General features: G+C 38.8%; 1 long non-coding RNA gene across 4 annotated transcripts in view; it reads left to right on the forward strand.

Moving 5' to 3' along the window:
- LOC136007300 (uncharacterized) overlaps positions 1–19044 on the forward strand; it is a 98019-nt gene that overhangs the window by 42394 nt on the left and 36581 nt on the right. For 3 of the 4 annotated variants that reach the window (XR_010609600.1, XR_010609599.1, XR_010609601.1), the window contains 2 exons: positions 1933–2113; positions 7951–8184. This is a non-coding gene — a long non-coding RNA (uncharacterized LOC136007300). Of the gene's footprint in view, positions 1–818; positions 1061–1932; positions 2114–7950; positions 8185–19044 lie in introns of all 4 variants that reach the window. The other variant, XR_010609598.1, reaches the window with a different exon arrangement.

Raw genomic sequence — 19044 nt, forward strand, 5'->3', positions numbered from 1 at the left:
TAACAATTGAGGTAAAAATTAATTGCCTGCTGATTTTAACAGTTGAATTTAACACTTTTTTGATGTTACTAGGATTTGAGTGGGGGCAAATGGACTGCAATGCAATCCTTGTTGCTTCAGTTCCTCTCACCAGCTTTGCATTTGCAATATTGCTGTAATACGTTCAAGCATCTGTTATTTAGTCCCTTCCCAAAGTTCCATCTGTTAAGGCAGTAGAGAGGAAACAGAGGTTTGTTTCTTGATATCCATAGGCCTTTTGAGATGCACTTGGTCCCATCATTTTTAGTAGCTGATGCATGCTGATTGATTTCTCATTGCTTCTATTTTCTTGAAAGACCAGTGTATGAATTTTAACATGCCATATAGTCACTGACATACAATAATAAAGCATACTACTTTGACCTTTTCAGCTGCCTGCACTTTAATTTACTGTCTGTTCTCATTCCCCTTTGTTTATGGCCCCTGAATATAACTGGCAAGGAGAAAGTAGAATGGACAGCTAGTCAAGATGCAGATCATTTAAAAGGCTAAAGCATAGCTTTATCATTGTGTAAAAGTTTATCGTCTTTTGTGGGCGATAGTGGGCATTAAAATAATGATAGCCCATTCTTTGCTATAGAAACACAAGTGGCAAAGTTCAACTTCATTTCTAGCAGTTTATGGGCCAGCATCAAGTTTCAGCACTGACGGTGTAATCTGGATTAAACCTTGTAGGAGTTAATGGATTTTCTCCAAGTTTTATGAATAAACCTGTGTGATTTGTTTGGAAGTGACTATGGTTTCTTTGTGTTCCCACCTGGCCATTGCTCTGACTCCAGCTTGATTTGCAATACCTAAGCCTGCTGCAGGCTATGGCAAATTTCCTCAACCTCAAAGTCATGAAGATGGTGACTTGTCTGACTGATGCAGAGAAGTGAAAAGGGGTAACTGCTGCCTGTGATCTTTCTCCATGCACTTGTGGAATACAAGCCGCAGACTCCCTGTGTTTGCTTGTAACCAGCACACAACAAAAATCCTGGTCATCCTTCAGCTTGATGAAAGTTAAAAAGATATTTTCATGGTAAGAATGGTAAAAAGAGAACAAAATGCTCTGTTAAAAACTTGTTTGTGCAGGGAGGTCTGAATTTTAGTGATGCTGCAATGGGAAATGAAAGTGACAGCAAAGCCTGGATTTTCATGGCAGAGCTGTGTGTGTAATAGGTTGGTTTAGCTTTTTCGGTAGTTCTAAAAAGCTGCAAGTGAGATCTATACCATAAAAAGAAAAGGACTGATGAAAAGGGTTAAAAAAAAAGGCAAAAAAAAAAAAAGGCAAAAAAAAAAAAAAGCTGTGGCTTTGGTCATTTGTTTGTTTCATTTTCTCTCCATTTAATTGTTTTGATTTCAATCTTGCTGTTAGGTTTTGAATTTTTATGTCTCTGTGGGGTTGCAATAAAAAATACAACTAGGGGAATGAGTAAGGGTAGCCAAAGGTTGATTACATTCTGTTGCTCATTGCATAGGTTTGTAGATTTCTAAGGTAGAAGGGACTGTGACGCCCTTCTAAACTGACCTGTATGCATTAAATTTTACCCACTGAGTACTGCAGCAAGCTTAAGAACTTGTTGCTCAACTGACTCAAATTTCTTAAAGCATATATCAGTCTTGATTTAAAAACTTAAAGACTTAAAAAGATGTAGAGAACTTTAAGATTTAAGAAGATAGAGAACATCCACCAAGACCTCTGGATAATCTTCTGCCAGTTATAAACTCAATTTAAAGAAAATGTAAAGAGCACACCTCTCTATTTCATTATTCTGAGTTCAATTTACAGCCTGTAGAGGTAGGAATGGTGTGCCTCATAGACTGAAGAGTCTTAAAAGCATTAGAAATGCTCTTTCTGATTGAAGAAATTAAGACAGTGGTTAATTACTAACCTTTCACATTTCTTTTTAGGAAGCAGAGAGAAAGCCAAGAGGACATCCTACCTTATGAATCCAGAGCCCAAACTCACTTAACTCCTCTGCCAAGGTGGCGTGGGTCAGGCATTGCTGTCTGGCATGTGTTGACTGCAAAGGTGTCACTTAGCTCCAGGAGATCAATGGGGCTCACTGTGGAGTGAAGCATTACTAGCAAGGTAAAAATGTCAGAATGAAAGGATGCAGGTATTTGGTACAGTTGGCCAAAAATTTCCATCCTAGTGCTTTCCTATTGAAAACTGTGGTTAGGATGAAAGTCTGTTTTCCTGGAGCAAAATTTGCTGTGATGAACTTAAATGTATTATTTTCATTTGGGGTTTGAAATGTTCTGGTTTTCTTTGGGGCAAGACAAAATAAAGCTCTGTGTTAGAAGGTCAAAGCTCAGCAAAAAAAACCATGAAAAAATTCAGACACAAGGCGTATTTCTTTAGAATAAGATAAATCTAACTTCCAATTATGTTTATTCAACCTTTTTTATCAGCCAGTCCTACTTTTCTTTAAATATGTACGGATTTTTTGATATTCACTAAAGATGTGGGCCAAAAAAGGAAGGAGAATTCAGGCTATGAGCTGGTTTTGAAATGCTTGATACAATAGTAAGAGGGAACTCAGACTGTGGTTTTACAGATATGGATATTTGTCCCAGTTTTCTTCAGCAACATGAATTAGCTCAGCTCTTTTGCAGTCATGGGATCAAATTCCTAGCTGATATGAATCAGAGCTATAAGTCAAATTTACATCTGAAATAAAATGACAGAGCTTACTTCATTAAGTCAGGTGGACCAGATCTAAATTCATGAAGTTACCTTGATGCAGATTTGACCTATTTGAAGTTTTACTGAACAGTCTGAACCGTTGCTGAGGAGTTCTCAACGCAGAGTTCAATAACTGAGAAGCTTTGACAGGGTGGCTTGGTCAGATGTTTCTAAAATCAGTCTTCAGAGGTATTAACATTGTTAATACTGTTCGTCATAGAAGAGCTGAAAAGGAAGAGGAAAGAATGATGCTTGCTGACCTTGCAAATTACAGTCTGAATAGTGTAAGGATACAGGAAGTAACCTGCAATCTGTACATTCTGCGCTATCATTTTTTATTTTCCATTCTGTCAATTTTTATTTATTTTTCTCTTGGATGACTTTTACTGCTGCACCAAGTGATCTGCAGATACCATCATGTGTGTGGGGTGGAGGGATAGAAATCACAAGCTGACTGTGGCCCGACTTACAGAAGCAGCTCAGAAGGGCAAAGACGCTTTCTTTCACTGTGGCTTCTGCTTTGTGCTCAAGCAGCTGCCTTCTGGTGTCTCACAGGGAGATTGTTTTTGAGTTTAGGTGGTTATCTATTAATAAATAGTCTGAGGTTTTGCATCCGCAAGGTTTTTCATAGCCACTAAACCTTAATGAAGATCAAAGAAATTGTCCTATTCAAAGAGGACTTCAAAGAGGACTTCACAATTCTTGTTGGTGTCATGTGTCAAAAAAGCCCCTCTTGACAGATTTCCCAGTAGACAGCCCTTTAGTACCTTACTGGGCACCCTTACATTACTTTAACACGTCTAGAACTGTGCCAGACACATTTAAGACAGAGCTTTGATTTTCTGCTGAGTCCTTCTACCCTCCTCTGAATGCATAGATACCTCTGTATTTCAGTCACTACTCCCTCTGAAGAAATAGAATAAGGTAATATATATTTTTTTTCTACCTATGGCAAACAGAAGCAAATGCCATTGTAGCAGAAAGATGGAGTCATGCCATGCCAGCAAGATTTTACTCAAGTCCTTGCTCTCCCCTGTCAGAAAGGTATGGGTTTCTAGCTGTCAGAAACAGAGCAGCAAACCCCAAATTCAGGCTGAGAGCCTGAAGCACCCATGTTGGGTGCTTTTTTGGTCTGAGCTAATGTTACTTTGTGGTCTGTTTATAAACATTAATTTAGGCATTTGCTTTTTTTACATTGTATTGATTAAGCAATGTAAGAATATGTAACAACATGAGAAGATCCCTTGTCAGAAGAAGAAGAAGGCTTTTCATTGACAGGGCTTACAGAAGGTAAACTTTCTGGAAAAGATGATTGTAAGATGACTGCTGATGCTGGTTTTTTTTTTTTTTTTTTTTTGCAAATCTCAGCATGTGCTTGTCAAAGAAAAGAATGGAAATAAGTCAAATGCGAGATGGTAAAGCTCATAGAAGTACTGCTCAGAAAATTTCTTGATTGTTATGACAGTCCTTGTGCTATGCCCATTTAATTTTCTGCAAGACTCTCCCAAATCACTCCTGTATAATATCTTTGCAAAAGAAAAGGATTAAAAAGAATTAAAGATTAAAAAAGATTAAAAAGAAAAACCCACTCACTATGAGGACATCTGTTCTTCCAAAGTTATTCCTGCTTTTCTGACCTTTGCTTTGAGTAGGTAAGTTCATTTAGATACATTTCTGGAAAGACTTGGGCTTACCCCTGTTTTCAGAATGATGTTGTGACCCATCCCCTGTATACGCTTCTAAAACTGGGTTCTGCCTTCAGAGGTAGTTACTTGCTAAGATAGATCAGTGCTGTTGGGTTTATCCTTTTAATGTGCCAGGTAACTTGGACTTAAGAATAAAAGCACATCTTCAGTTGAGGGAGTAGTTTTTCAAATAGGAACAAAATTGAGGATATCCTTAATGAAGGCACTGCTTAGCTGCTTCTGCTTATTTATTAACAGAAGATGCACCTTTAGTACCCAAAATGAATACTGCTAAAATGTGATTATGTTGCTGCTTTTACACTGTAGTTGTCTTTCTCATTGTTCTATGGGGTTGTTCCATGGTACATTTGGTGAAGACTTGAAGACTGAAGAGTACTTTTTACCCTATTCCTGAGTAGCAAGAGATTGGCATATAAATTCAAAGAGCCTTACACTGTTTAAAGAGTTTATTTAGCTCTTGGGCTTCTGCTCAGGGTACACAACAACATAATTTTGTGCTTTTCAGAAAAACAATGCAAAAACTATTATTTTATATGCTTTCCTAATTGCATGGCTTCAGAAGCTGGGATTATAAGAAAGAATACCAACTATCAAGACTCATGATAAAATTAGAAGTGTTGGTTAACTACATAATCCATGTTGCTTTTCAATAAGCTCTTGCTTGCAAAGTCACCAAGACAGGTATGCAGGGTGATGAGATAGTGTGTGTTTTGCTATATTAATATAGTTTAAGATTATTTTTTTCTGATTATGAGGTTTTTAGTGTAAATTCAAAATAAAATTATTTTACCAGTGAAGTTTAAAAAAAATTTACTTCTTCCCACTCAGCTGACATTAGTAGATGTGTTTGCCTCACCTAGAATGCTATACGATATTCCAAATTTATTGTGACTGTAAACAACAACTCTGCTTGCTTTATAGCTTTCCTGAGCTCCAACAGTAAAACACAATATCTCTATCTGGTTGGAATTATGTGTTATAACAGTTTTATGGTGGGGGGAGTAAAGCTCTGATAAAGATAAAATAGTTTTGGTTTTTGTGTGACCTTGTCATTTGAAAAAACACTGCACTCTAACGAGACATAATTTAAAAGACCTCTGGGAGCAAATTGAGTTTACTGAGATATTTCTAAGAGTAATTACTTACTGTGAATTGTCAGTGTGCTCTGTTACAGTTCCTTTCCTAGCAAATGTATGTATCTGGGACTGTGTAGAATGGATTAGAGCTCTCACCATTAATGTTTGATGTGAGACAGTAGTGAAAAAGATGGATGCTTATATAACTGACATTTCCAGCATTTATGGCCATAGACTAAAATGCCAGGCACATAATTTCAAGTAAAATGGCAGACCCAACTCGATAATATTTAATGATGTAGTAGACCTTGGCTAGGAGAATAGCTAATGAAACTCATTCCACTGCATTTATCGAATTGTTAAAATGAGTTGAATAATAATTGTGTTTTGCAGGAGTTTTGTTTTAGAAATTTATTTGAGATCTGCTACTCTGAAAATAAATTATTTATCATTCCAGTCAACACAAAATATACAAAAGACTTTGAGCTAGTTAACTGATAGCAAGACTTTTACGCTGACTTTGTCCTGGTGTTTACAGCACAGAAATATATCCAGTAGCTCAGGACATAGGTCAGAAGATTGGGTAAGATTAATTTGAAAAAGCAGTGAAAGATTGAATTCTTCCTCGCAGAAGAATCTCCTTTTAGTAGTTTAACACTTTACAAAGTTGGATCTTTTTGTCTATCGTCATACTTCAAGGAATGTCAAGATTAAGATTCTGTGGAACATATTATATCAAAGTGATACTTGCATAGCAGGACTACGATGTCACTGATGATGCCAACAAATAGAATATTGACTTCTCCAGTACCCTTCTGCTAATATTTTAGAAAACCTGGAATAAGCAGTAAGGATTTGAACTGATGGGGAGGCACAAACTGATGAAGGTCTGTAGGTGTCCTGATACCAGGTCTGCAGCCACACAGTCTCTCAGGACTCTTTCCCGGGCAGTTTCTCCACGTTGAAGGCATAGGACAAAGGTGGAGTGGAGGAAAAAGTGTTCATGCCCTTCCATTTGTGGGCCCGTAGGATTTCCATTGGGAAGCCAATGTAGCAGTGGGTAAAGTTAGGTCTTCCAGCCAGAGCCAGATCATTGTGCAGGCTTTCCACAATTTACAAATGAAAAATGGCCAATATATGCATTCAAGTTCAACAAAAACCTAAAAAGCTCTCCAATTATTGCTTTTTGAAACAGAATTTTGAAAGCATTAATCTCTTCCAAAATCCAAACATCTTCTTTTCAGTATTCTGAGTATTCTGCCTCTTAAAAAAGGAAAATTTGTGACTGGAAAGAAATAAAAGAATTTAATTTTTCAAATTCCAAGGTAAAGTCGAATTTTTCAGGTTAAATTAAATCCAGATACACTACATAAATAAACAGAACACTAGAATACTGAATTGGCATATGCACCTCCATATCACTATATAACAGGTTCTTTTAGCTGTATATGAAAAAGTCATCAAGTCAAACCTTTTTAGCCTTAAGATTTCAGGGGGCACAGAAATTGAGGACATGAAGGAGGTAGTGATAGAAAAATTCCTTAAGTCAAAGGCTTTTTCCTTTGACTGCATCTTTAGCATGACCTGTTCAGCCTTGACTTCACCACAGTGTTCTGCACCACTGAAGATGCCTTTCCAATGGATACAATCCCCTCAGCCCCCAGCAGGACTTAGTAAGAGAAAGAGCATCCCACTTGATAGAGCTTCAGAATGGGCTTTAGTTTTTTACTTGTGGGCTGTTACCTTGAGGAACCATTTTTAACTCTCTTCTACCATTACCAGAGCTTGTTACTCCTTTTTTCATTTTTTTTTTTTTTTTTGCTAGAGGAATATAATTACCTGAGGTAAACGTAGGAAAATTTTATTTACCATACCCCCAGTAGGCCACTGTAATAGCTATCTGAAAAGACTGAGTCCTGAATATCTAAGCTGCTTTCTTTCAGTGAAAGTTATGCTTAATTTTGCTCTTAGCAGTACTTAGTAGGTCTTTCTGCTCTGAGGAGAAGTAAAACTGAACTAGGGAATAGCTACACTTCACATCCAAGAAGTAGACCAGGTTTATGCAAAACTTAGAGACTTTAGCTTAATTACAGAATTTTTTAAAATAGTTCAAGTATGGAAGGAATGGAAAGGCTGATGTTAATAGATCTCATAGGTTAAGGCTGCTATAAGCCCCCAAGAAATGGAATGATGGAAAGTTTCCAGACATTAGAGTTGTAGGGGGCATCTCAAGACCGATGATAAGGTGCTTATATTTGGCCTCGATTGTTTGGTGCTGAAAGAACCAGTTTGCTGATCTCATCAGCTTTCTGAGCTGGTAAAACCACTCGGGTGGAGCAAATGGTAGTCAGAAGTGTAAATTCCCACCAAAGGCAACATTTCCTCTTGCTTCAACAGGGCCAAGATTTTCCTGTAATGTGAATTTCTGGAAATTTAAACGTAACCTCTCTTGTTTCAGAACTTTCTAAAAACAATATCCAAAGGAGGTGGAAATTCCCCCTTGGAGTGTCAGCAGATGCCCAGAAGGCATCTCCAGGGACACTTAATTCTCTGGATCCTACCCAACTTACACTGAAGTTAATTGAAAAAACTCCCATTGACTTGAAGAGGTTTTGGATCTGGCTCAAAAGGCTCTTAGTGGCAGCAGATTACAAGAAGGAACCCCACTGCGCAAGTCCAGCCATCTGCTTGGGTAAGCATTTGATGATACAATGCTTGGAATATGTCATGAGGTACTTTTCTTCCAGTACTTCCAAAGCAGTACTTTAGACTCAGGAAGATCTCTCCCTCTCACCCAAGGTCCTTGTTATCAGAGATCTGTTCTGAGATGGTGATCTATAAATTAGCAATACAAGCTTATGCACAGCAGTGTCACAAGTTTCTTCTCTCTGTTCTGCATATGTAAAAGCTTAAGCTAGTGCTAGATTAAGCTGGTGCTCAGATTCCTTTGTGTCTGGTGGCTGGATGTAGCACTGCCTACATGAGACAAGAAAATATGTCATCCTTTCTATCTCAAACCCATGTTCAGTGATACCATTGTCATTATCAATTTATCAGTCTTTTACTATATCAGCTGTTGGGTTAGATGCAAGAACTGTTTTGGAAACAGAAGTATGCTGAGTGCAATATATAAGGACTCTCTTAATTAGCACACACAGCTGTGTGTTGCCCTTTTCATCTAAAACTGATAAAGAAAGGGAATGATGTGTGTGGAAAGCATATTTAAAGGATGGTTGTCTTTAGTAGTATTGCAACATACCAGAGAATCAAATGAGGTTTGATGTAAAACACAGCCAGAAATTGTGTAAATTGCCACAGCTGATTAGGAAACAGCAAAGCTGTTAGCATCCTGGAACGATGCATGTAACAAAATTGCTCAGTGGTGTGAATTTGGAGGAGAGTAACTGAGCAGCCTTATTGCGTGCCAGGCCTCAGCGGTGTCCTGTTCCTGCTTTAATCATCAATTACTGTAATGCTGGGGCAACCCACCAACAACTTAATTATTGTCTGGAGCTCCAGGCCATAGGTGGCTCTTCTAGGCTATCTTACGTAGTAAAGTAAATCAACCAGCATGCCGGCTAGAAGGAAGTGTGCTTTTGCCTCTGTCTCAGCATAGGCACTCCTCGAGCTTGTGCTGGAAGTGTCTCAAGGTCTTTCTCTGTCAGGGAACCTGATAAAAAGACAGGCAACAATCTGTTCTATGAGCTTGAGGCAGCTGTGAACTACCTGTGCAGGGAGAAGTAGAAGGCAGCAGTTCTGGTTATGGAAGTAATATTTTTTGCCCAGGATGAGCTTGCAATGGAGTCTCATCCAAGCTTGCTAAAGCTCCCAAGACTCTCTTGATTGCTTTCAGTCAGTTTAGTCAAGCCTTTGGGCTCTTTTCCAACCAAGTATTTACCTCCAGGCATGAGAGTCTGATTTAATCTCCTTTCTGTGCTGGGCTATATAGTGTCCTTGATAGGAATTTCCAATATGGATAATACAGACCTTTTGTTGCTTGTGGGTTTTTGCTTATATTGGTCAGAAACATATTCAACATTCATTGTTTTGACCAACGCACATTTCAATAAACATGCACATAAGCAAGAAGAAATTTCTCTGCAGGAGAAAGCCTTTAGCTCAGCTCTAGAAACGGTTATGATCATGAAGCTAGTGATATGGATATTTTCAGTTTTAATATGGACTGCAATTGTCCTACAGTACCAGGGCTCATAGGTCATAGATGAGTGTCATTTCAGGAAATCACTTTCCAGATGTTGTATACTACCATACCCTGACATGGTGTGAAATGTTGGATTTCACCCTGCTTCAGGCTGCTCTTCTGGGAAGGGCCATGTGTATCTGACAGGGACATGCACATCCTGAAATCTCATGGTAGTCTCCATGTGTGGCATGTAGCCAGTCATTTTGTAAAGAGCTGTAGCAAACTGCAGAAAACTAAGAGTTAATATGCAGGCCAGCAAGTCTAAGTCACAAAAATTTCCTTCAAGATAATAGATCAGAGGAGCTTGCCCATTGTGTTAAAATGCCCAGTTAATTTGAGAGCCAAACAGATGGGAAGTTTTGGGAAGGTAGGAGAGAAAAGGAGATAACAGAAGCTGCAGTTACATACACAAGATCTGCTCTGAAATAACAGCTATATATGGAAATGATTTGCAGGATATTGCCCATATGCTTCCCAAACCTGCATCCTGGCTGCAATGTTTTCAATTACATCCCCAAATGCTGTCACATCTTTTAGAGTGCTGTAGCTCAGAGGGGGGTTGAACATGGAGCTGAGCAAGCAGCAAGATTAATTTCAATATTAAAATCTGCTGGTCTTCCATAAAGGTGTGCAACAGCACCAGCCCGCCATGGCTGCAGATCTCTCCATGAGCAGGCTGCAGCAATAGGTCTGTTGACCTGTAGCTGGGTGGCTCACACCAGTCTACAGAAGCCTTGAGCAATGCACACACCCGCTTTCGCAGTGACAGAAGAAAAGTCAAGCCCCATCTTCAGGGCCCTGTGCTGGTCTCCCCATCCCAGCTGCATCTCCTTCCTGTGGTTTGTGCAACTGTGAAATTATTAGCTAGCTGGTTACTAGATATCAAGATTTTAGGTGGTGGTTTAGATTTAGTTTGAATGTTTTGATAGATGCTTCTGAATACTTTGGCCTAAAGGACATAACCCCCCTGTCCTTGTACCTAATTTGTGGCACTTTAAGGATTTGTTTGGCTGCTCTTGCTTCCTTAAAATCTCTCTGATCTCATCTTCCTTCCCATGTTCAGTTTTGGGGATTCTTTTTTTCCTTCTGTTTACATGCTCCCCACTTCTGGAAGCAAAGGGAAATGGCTGCTTCTGTGTGGACCCCCTCAAACACTGCAAGTATACAGGTATACAAGAACATTAAAGAAGTTTTAGAAGAAACATTTTCTCACATGGTGGAAAAGTGACGATGCAAACAGACCCATCTTTTGCCCTCTGCTCTGTTGAAAACTCTGTTATAAGTCTTCATTCTTCTATTTCTTATCTGTGAACAGGGGGGCGACGTCATTAACCTCACTCTTCTGGATGGTTAGATAATATAATATCAAATAAATTCAGTGTAGGGAAAAAAAAAACAAAAAACAAAAACCAAGTGGTGCACACTGGGGGAAAAAGTCAATCCTAACTGTACAATCAGCAAAGGGTCACCAGCTATCTGTTAGCCTTTCAAGAGGAAGATGATGGAATTAAAACACATAGTTCTGCTACAACAGTGGCTTAATGATCAGTAGCAGTCCTAAAAGCAGGTCTAAGGTTAGGAGTTATTATGAAGACATAGACAACAGGATAGAAGTCATTATTATAGCACTGTATAAACCCATGACTCCCACTTCTTGAGCGCTCCCTCCCTCTGTATTTCTGGTCAGCCTTATGTTTGAATAAGATTACTGGGAAAAGATCCAAAGGACATATCAAGGACAATAAAAATATGGAAGAGCTTCAGCACAGGGAGTGATCAAGCAGCTTAGGACTATTCAAGATGGAAAAGCAATGGCTGTAGGACTGTGAAATGAGTTCATGGTAGAGAACAGTGCAATTCAAGGAAGCATTTCTTTATAAACCATATACTTCAGCCATGGAAACTCTTGATGCAGGATGTTGTAACTACTGAAATTTACAAGTATTCAAAAAAAACCCCAAACCTCAAAAAAAAAAAAAAAAAAAACAAAACCCAAAAAACAAACAAAACAAAAATAAATCCCCAAAACCCCCAACCCACACACAAAAAAGCAAACAAAAAACCAGCCAACCAACCAAATAAAAAAAACCCAACAAACCACACCAATGGAAAGATCCACACAAGAGATATGGAAAGATCCACACAAGAGGTATGAAAAGCTACCTGTTCAAATAACAATGACACTTGTGTGTCTGAGGTCTCCTGAGCTTCAAGTACTTATGCATGGAGGGAGTTATATTGAAGTTTGTAGCTTCTAATTGAATTTCATGTGAATCCTTTATTTTATCCTTACTTAGGTCTGTAAGAGAGCTCTTTCTTCTCACTATCAGCATGATGGAGACATGTCTAAACTGGTCTTTTCCCTCTGAGAAAGTCTAAGTGAGGACTATCTCACAAAGAATTACTGTGACCTTCTGTTTGCAGGGTGGATGGCAATTTCTTTATTTCATGAAGGACTTTCTCTCTTGAAACCTTCTCCTAGAGTTCATAATCTGTGAAATTGATCTTTTCTAAAGGAGTATTTTTTCCTATGGTTCTTCTGTCTTTGAAAGGAAAGTCAAGAAGAAAAATACAAGAGATCACAAACCACTTATTATTCACAGTGTGATTCAACAGGACACAGAAGGGCAAGAAAATAAAGTAGAGATCTCTTGAGAAGCAGTTGAGGAGAGGAGGCAGGAAAGAAGCTTTCTGTCTTGCGGAGAGGACAGAATCACTCCCTTGTTTATTGATAATATAACCTGAAAAGGTGAGTTGTTGGAAGTAACAAATGCCCAGCACCGAATAGAGGCTCTTTCAGACTAAGGGAGTTGCAGATCACTCATTTGCAACAGTGACCAGTCTCCACTAAATTATGACTTCATCCCCTCTTCTATCTCAGATGAGCACTGCCAGATACTTCCTTGTCACAACGTAGTATAATTAAATTTCTGGTTGATTTTTAGCCTGGGCTGGTTAATAAAACCCTGGGCTAGGACTCAAGAGAACTGGTTTATATGCTGCATTCTGCAGCTGAGAGTCAGTTCCTCATGACCATGTCTCAGTTTCTCCAGCTGCTAAACAGAAAAGAAAATGCAGATATTTTAGAAGTGCTTTGAGATCAATAAGAGCAAAGAACTGATAAACAGTCTCTGAGCCAGCCCCCTGCTCACCTATGTGCCCCTCTTCTTTTAGGTTCTATATAGGTCGCTCCTGTGGGTCTGCTGGGAGTTTCTGAAGATGTGCCACTATCTGCTCCTTATTTTCCCTTTCTCATCACTCCAGGAGGGAGACACTTGTGGTGTCTCTCAAACCTGTGCAAGATTTCTGATCTGCTGCAGTGATGAGAATGACTTGAATGTTTACATTACATGTAAATGTACATTCTGTTACTAAAATGAATTAAGAGCACTTAGATGAGCCATTTGGCTATGTTAGCTTTAATGTGTTATAGCCAGTCAGGGCAGTGAGATCTTAAACTACTCCACAGAGCCCGCTAGAGAACTTTTGTCTCAGCCTTTTTTTCCATTTATCTGTGCCACTAGTTGTATGACAGACTTTTCAGCTGATACTGGAACAGGCTTCAGCCCTCACAACTTTAACCCTTTACTCTCAGCCATGTATCACCAATGACTGTCTTTCTGGGGGCCTCATCTAAGTATTTTCAAACTTGCATGTGACCTAATTGTGGCAAAATTCATATTTGTCTTACATATTTGTCCTCTTTCCTCTTTGGGAGCAGGCTCTGAGGGGAAACAGGGAGCTGCTTAGCATTGTAGGAAGCCTTGAGAAAAGTCATCATGTGTAGTTGCTCAAAAGAGCTGACAGAGCACAAACATGATGCTTTCAAATGCATCCAAGAATATGTGGAAGCTCAGAACTGAGTTCTCTCAAAGTAATGGTGTGGGAGACATGGCTCAACCATGAGGACCAGAGCTGTCTTGAAATGTTTTTGCCTGGAGAAGTAGTTGCAAAGCAGCATAGAGCTTGGTCCAGGCTGCTGCATAAGCCTGGAAACACAGGCTGCTTCTCCTTCCTCCCATGTCAGAGCAGAGGTGAAGGCTGACCTTCTCAGGTCTGTTCCTCCCTCATTCGAAACTGTAAATGTCAGGAGGCAGTGGTGGATGATAGGCAAGCCTGTACCATCATGTGGCTTTCTGGCTGTAAAGGCAGAACTGGACTATGCTCCTCCCTAGAAGAGGGGTGGTGGCAGGCTCATCTATAACAGGCTTTTTTTCTCTACAAGAACTTGAAAGCCTGTCTAGTATAACTGTTTGAAGAGAGCTGATTCAATATATGCCTGCAGCCTAAGCTCAAACTAAATGCCCATGATAAGCAGAGAGGATCCCTTCTGTAACTCCCCAGGGTGTTTTCTCAGTTAAAAATAAATAAATAAATAAAAGATTGCTCTGTCATTTGTAGTCACCTAGTGAAATCAGGTACTAAAGAAAAGTTGGAGCTCGGTGATGAGTCTGAAAGGCTGGAACTGAGGTTCCAAATCTTTTTCTGAAGATACCAGGGTCCAGTTACTCATTAAAGCAGGGAGAAGTCTTTTACAACTTGTCCATGTTGACAGGCATGCATGTTATTTGTTCAAGTCTGGTATGTTCAGTGAGCGATTATTGTGTCTGTGGTATTTATGTAAATTCTTTTTTTAACATTAGAGCTTCCTTAAATTTTTTTCTGCGCAATTATCTTTGTACCACCCTGTGTTATAGCTCTTATTATTTCGGGGACAAGTGAGACAGAGAGGCTAAGCAGCCTAGTATTATTCTGTGCAACATACAGCTTTCAAACATTCTTCTGAAGCCATATACAGACAAACACCCACCAAGCTGTCTCCATTTTCCCCTGCAAAAGAAAGAAATTCCTGCTGAGAAGTTATGAGAAGAGATCCTTGCAAAGAGGCAGGCTGAGTAAAATGCAGCAGGACATGGAAGTGTGCTCATTGCTCCTCATTAGTGGAGGAATCTGTACAGCACATCACATCACACAGGCTCATGTGACAGCTAGTGCTCCTCCACGCTATAATACAGTCAAGGTGGGAGGATACAAAGGCAAGAAATTTCCCTTTATTCTCCTAATATTGTTTTCAGCAGGTTTTAAATTATGCAGTCTCTCAGAATACACTGACAACTGCTTTCAAAGATGAAATTTTAAAGTGAGGTCAAATTGCTTTGTGCGGGAAGATGTTGTGGCTACATTTTCAAATCTCAATTTTCAAAATCTGAAGCTGAAAAGCATTTCTTTCCATATTATCTGTTTTAATGTAAAAATAAACCAAACCAAACCCCACCCACAAACACAACCCTACTCTCTCTTTTCTATCAAAAGTAATAAATACTCGGTTTGAGCTAGTATTTTATTTTTTCTGAGATTCAGCAGTGATTTATTTGGTTACAGGGAAGTATAAAGCTGCTGTTATTTACAGAAAAGCAAAACAAATGTTTGTAGTAGAATCATAGATTTTTGTGCTCAGAAATGTGTCCAGAAAACACTGTAAAACATTGATTCATACATTAAAGCAATAAAAGACTACAGGCCTACAGGTTGTACTGAATAGCTGCTAGAAAGCTTGTAAAGGGTTTTGCATTATATACGTTTGACCTCAGTAAAAGCATAAATAAAAATGCAGTAAGAAAACCTAGGAAGAATAAAATGCCTACATCTTTTCTGCTCTGTTACCATGGGCCTTTGTCAGAAAAATATGTTTGTTTATCACAGATTCCAATTTTTAATTAATTCCTTGGTACAAAGGGCCAGGAATACCATTCTTCAAACCAGTTGTCATCTTTCCAGTGAAATCCATAGGGATTTTACCTTTGCAAGCCAGATAAGCCAATAATTAGTTTTACTAGAGTCTGTGTAAGTTGTCATCATGAACCAGTGAAATGAGAGAAATATAGGCTGAAATTAATGGAATTTTATTTTTCTTAAAATCAGTAAAATTGATCACAAATGGCAGATTTGTTCTTGTATGGCATGCTTTAAAAAGTGTAATTTCTTTACTTGAACTGTGTACTTTGCATACTGGGAGAAACACAGGGGTTTGGGTTTTGTATTGGGAAGTATTAATGTACAAGTAGTCTCTCTACTGCAATTTTTGCACAGCATTAAAGTATGGCAGGATATAAAGACGCAAAAGTCTTGGGCTAACTGGAAATCCTGTCAAAATTAGGGTCTTGGTTGTTTTTGGTTTGTTCTACTTGCTATGATTGTAGCCATCCTTTTTATGAAAGTTTTGAAAGGTCTCAGTCCAGTAAAGTCATAGAATTATTTGCCACTGACTTTACTCGGATGGGTGAAGGATGCCTCCATGGTCCAAAGAGCTTCAGCCTGGAAATTACTACTCAATCAGACTCTAGCCCAGATAAATGCACTAATCAAAAAATACTTGTAACTCCATCTCACTAATGCCTCTCTGTCAGTACCAAGTCAGAAAGCACTACTGATTTTCATCATTAAAGCTTGCCTCAGATCAGGAGGTGACAGCTCTGCCATTAGAAAGCCAAGAAACACTGATACTACACATATTTATCTTCCTACAAATGGAAGAAACTACAGTAGAGTCATGTTTTCCCATTTATAGGTGGGTATCAAGGTTTCCAAAGCACACTGAAGTGTGAGTGTGATGTGTTTAAGTTACAGAGTTGAAGGTTAGTCAAGGCTAGTGAGACATAGCTTAAGCAGGAAAAAGTAAGCACATTCCCAAACAATAAAAGAAAAAAAATAATACCAGCATCATGCTTCATAAATAGGCTATCAGCGGCCTTTGTGTGTGAAAGACTCAGGGACAAATAAATGAGAATCAAAGCTCACATAATTAAAAAGAAAAAAGCAAACCCTTATGATATTTTCATGCTGTAACTCAAATATTTTCCTTCTTACTGTTTTAGTTTAATGTAAAGTGTGAAATAAAATCTGTTTTCTAACATACTGAAGAAATAAAAAAAACCAACCCAACCCCCCTGACCCCCAAATTGCTGTCTCCCAAGAAAGTACTGCACTTTGTTTTCTCTTGGGGCTACTGCTTGGGTTGGATGTGATTCATTGTCCTGGATTTTAACACTGAAATTTCCTGCTATTTTTTCTGATAGTTTTTGGATCAGATTCCCAGATGAAGACTTTCAAATTGTTTTCACTGCTGAAGCTCAATCCTTATACATTGAGAAACTCCACTGTGCTATTAGCTGTGAGACTAGGATCCCTGATCAGCGGCTTCACAGTTATGGTGATAAATTAGCCAGTTGAAGTCTACACTTGAGGAAAAAGAAGGAAACTGAGGGTTTGGTGGGTGACCTCCCAGTTCTAGAAAAGGATAGAACAGAAAGAGAAAAAAAGAAAAAAAAAAGAAGAAATAAGTAATATTCAGATGTTTCTTATCTCACTTCTCCCTGACACTCGTTTTGCCAAAGCATGTGTTGAACTACTGTGTTTTGAATAAGACCTCAGAACTCTTTAAAAAAGAAGACAATTTCAAGGATATTTCCAAAGGAGTAACGGTTATAAAAAGAAAAATTTAAATGTTTTGTCACAGATTCTTAGACAGATTCAGAGCAAGCAGTCTGGTTCAGGGTAGGGATTTGTGACATGCTGATACTGTGAAATCTGTAGTCTTGCAGCTGAAAAACCCCTTTGCTTGGCCTGGCTGTGAGCAGAAGCACCCTGATTCTTTGTCGCGAATGATAGAAACATTTTATTTTGTGCATAGTGTCATGTCTGTTAATGATAGGCACACCGAGCTTCTCAGTGGGTTTATCCTCCATAGGGTATTTCTGTCACTTCTACATAGTTAGATACAAGCATCCTAATTTCTTACTAAACTTGTAGGTCAATGCCATAGTAATTTATTATTAGTTAATAATTGCAGTTGAGTACTTTTCTGCCAGAAGGGTTTAAAATATATACTCGTTCAACTGCAGTCTCACTGCATCCCAAGTTGAAATGTAGCCAGCCATAGTAGCATGTTTTTCAGTCCCCATTAATGCACAAAATCTGTAAAAATGAAGCTCCTGTTAACACGTGCTCCCCTTAAATATGATACATGAACATCTGAGGAGTTGGGGAGTATGGATGAATCCTCTGCAAACACGTAATTCTGTTGGGGGGGAGGGGGGTTGTCAAATATTTTTAATTAATTTTTTTTTTTCCTTAATCTCAAATTCTAACAATCAGTATTGGCAGATCTAGCAGTGGATGTGAACAATACGTCAGGGTCTTGTTATTGTTCAGATTACGAGGTTGTTTGGTTTATTGTCAGGAACAGCTAGAAGGTGAAGTATTTAATAACATTCCAGTGCACTATCATGATGTTGAACCTGCCATAATAAAGCAGAGATTAGAAATGAGATTGTAATGACATCATAGGTGCACAAAATTGAGGAATTAATTTTCATTGGATTTAATAGATATAGGGATATCCCCTGAAGTTTACAATTATTTGTAGCTGAGGTGTTTGGATTGGATTTATTTATTTACAGGCTTTCCTACTAAGCAGACTTTATGGATTTAGGCATAACATCTGCTTCAGGCTTTGGCCCTTGTGTTAATTTACCCTGTAATTCTTGGCTCTGTCCCAGACTTGGGGGGGAGTATCTCAGTTGCAGAGGAACAGAGAGACAAAAGTGCTGGTATGAGTTTCAATTTGCCTGTTTCCATAGTGGTACTAAACTAGCCCCCATTAAACAGATTAAGTTTTTAACAAATTATTCAGCATGCTGAAAGGTTACCCGATGTAGCTACTTATTAGTCATTTCTCAAATCATTAACAAGCTATTTATGACACCTTCATGTGCAGGTACAAAGCCTTCTGGAGAATTCTTTTGGTTTAGTTTCTCTAGTTTAAAGCCAAATAAAGAGAACAAAGGCAGAGCTCACAGTCACTAATTAAGAGGATGAAGGAAGGCAGAGGGGATGCTGACAGGAGGTGACAGGCTTATTGAAAAGAAAAAGCTACATCCTGAGAATGGGGAGATATTAGACACAATTCTTTGAGGCTTGCTGAAGTGCAAAACTAATTCATGAGTATCTTGCTACCCCTTTTTGTTAAAAACTGCTTTGTCCTTAACTGTTTACTTAGTACTGCACAAAAGTAGCTTATCTTTTCACATCTGAAATAATACTGAGTATAATTTCTGTTTCTCTTTCCCAAAGGACTTTGGCAGGTCATGTAGTCACTTGATTACCAAATGCTTCACAAGAAGCTGTCAAGGGGGCCAGGCTGGGAAATAAGATTTCCACAGTCCCATGAACACCCTATCTGAGCTTGACATACCGCGCATGTCAAGGTCTCAGCAAACCTTGCTGTCCAGGTGGCCTGAGTGTCCAGGCTAAGTCCTCTAGCAGAGAGATATTTCGAAGTTGGCAATG

Source organism: Lathamus discolor, chromosome 1 (assembly GCF_037157495.1).
Source record: "Lathamus discolor isolate bLatDis1 chromosome 1, bLatDis1.hap1, whole genome shotgun sequence".
Classification (NCBI taxonomy): Eukaryota; Metazoa; Chordata; class Aves; order Psittaciformes; family Psittacidae; genus Lathamus; species Lathamus discolor.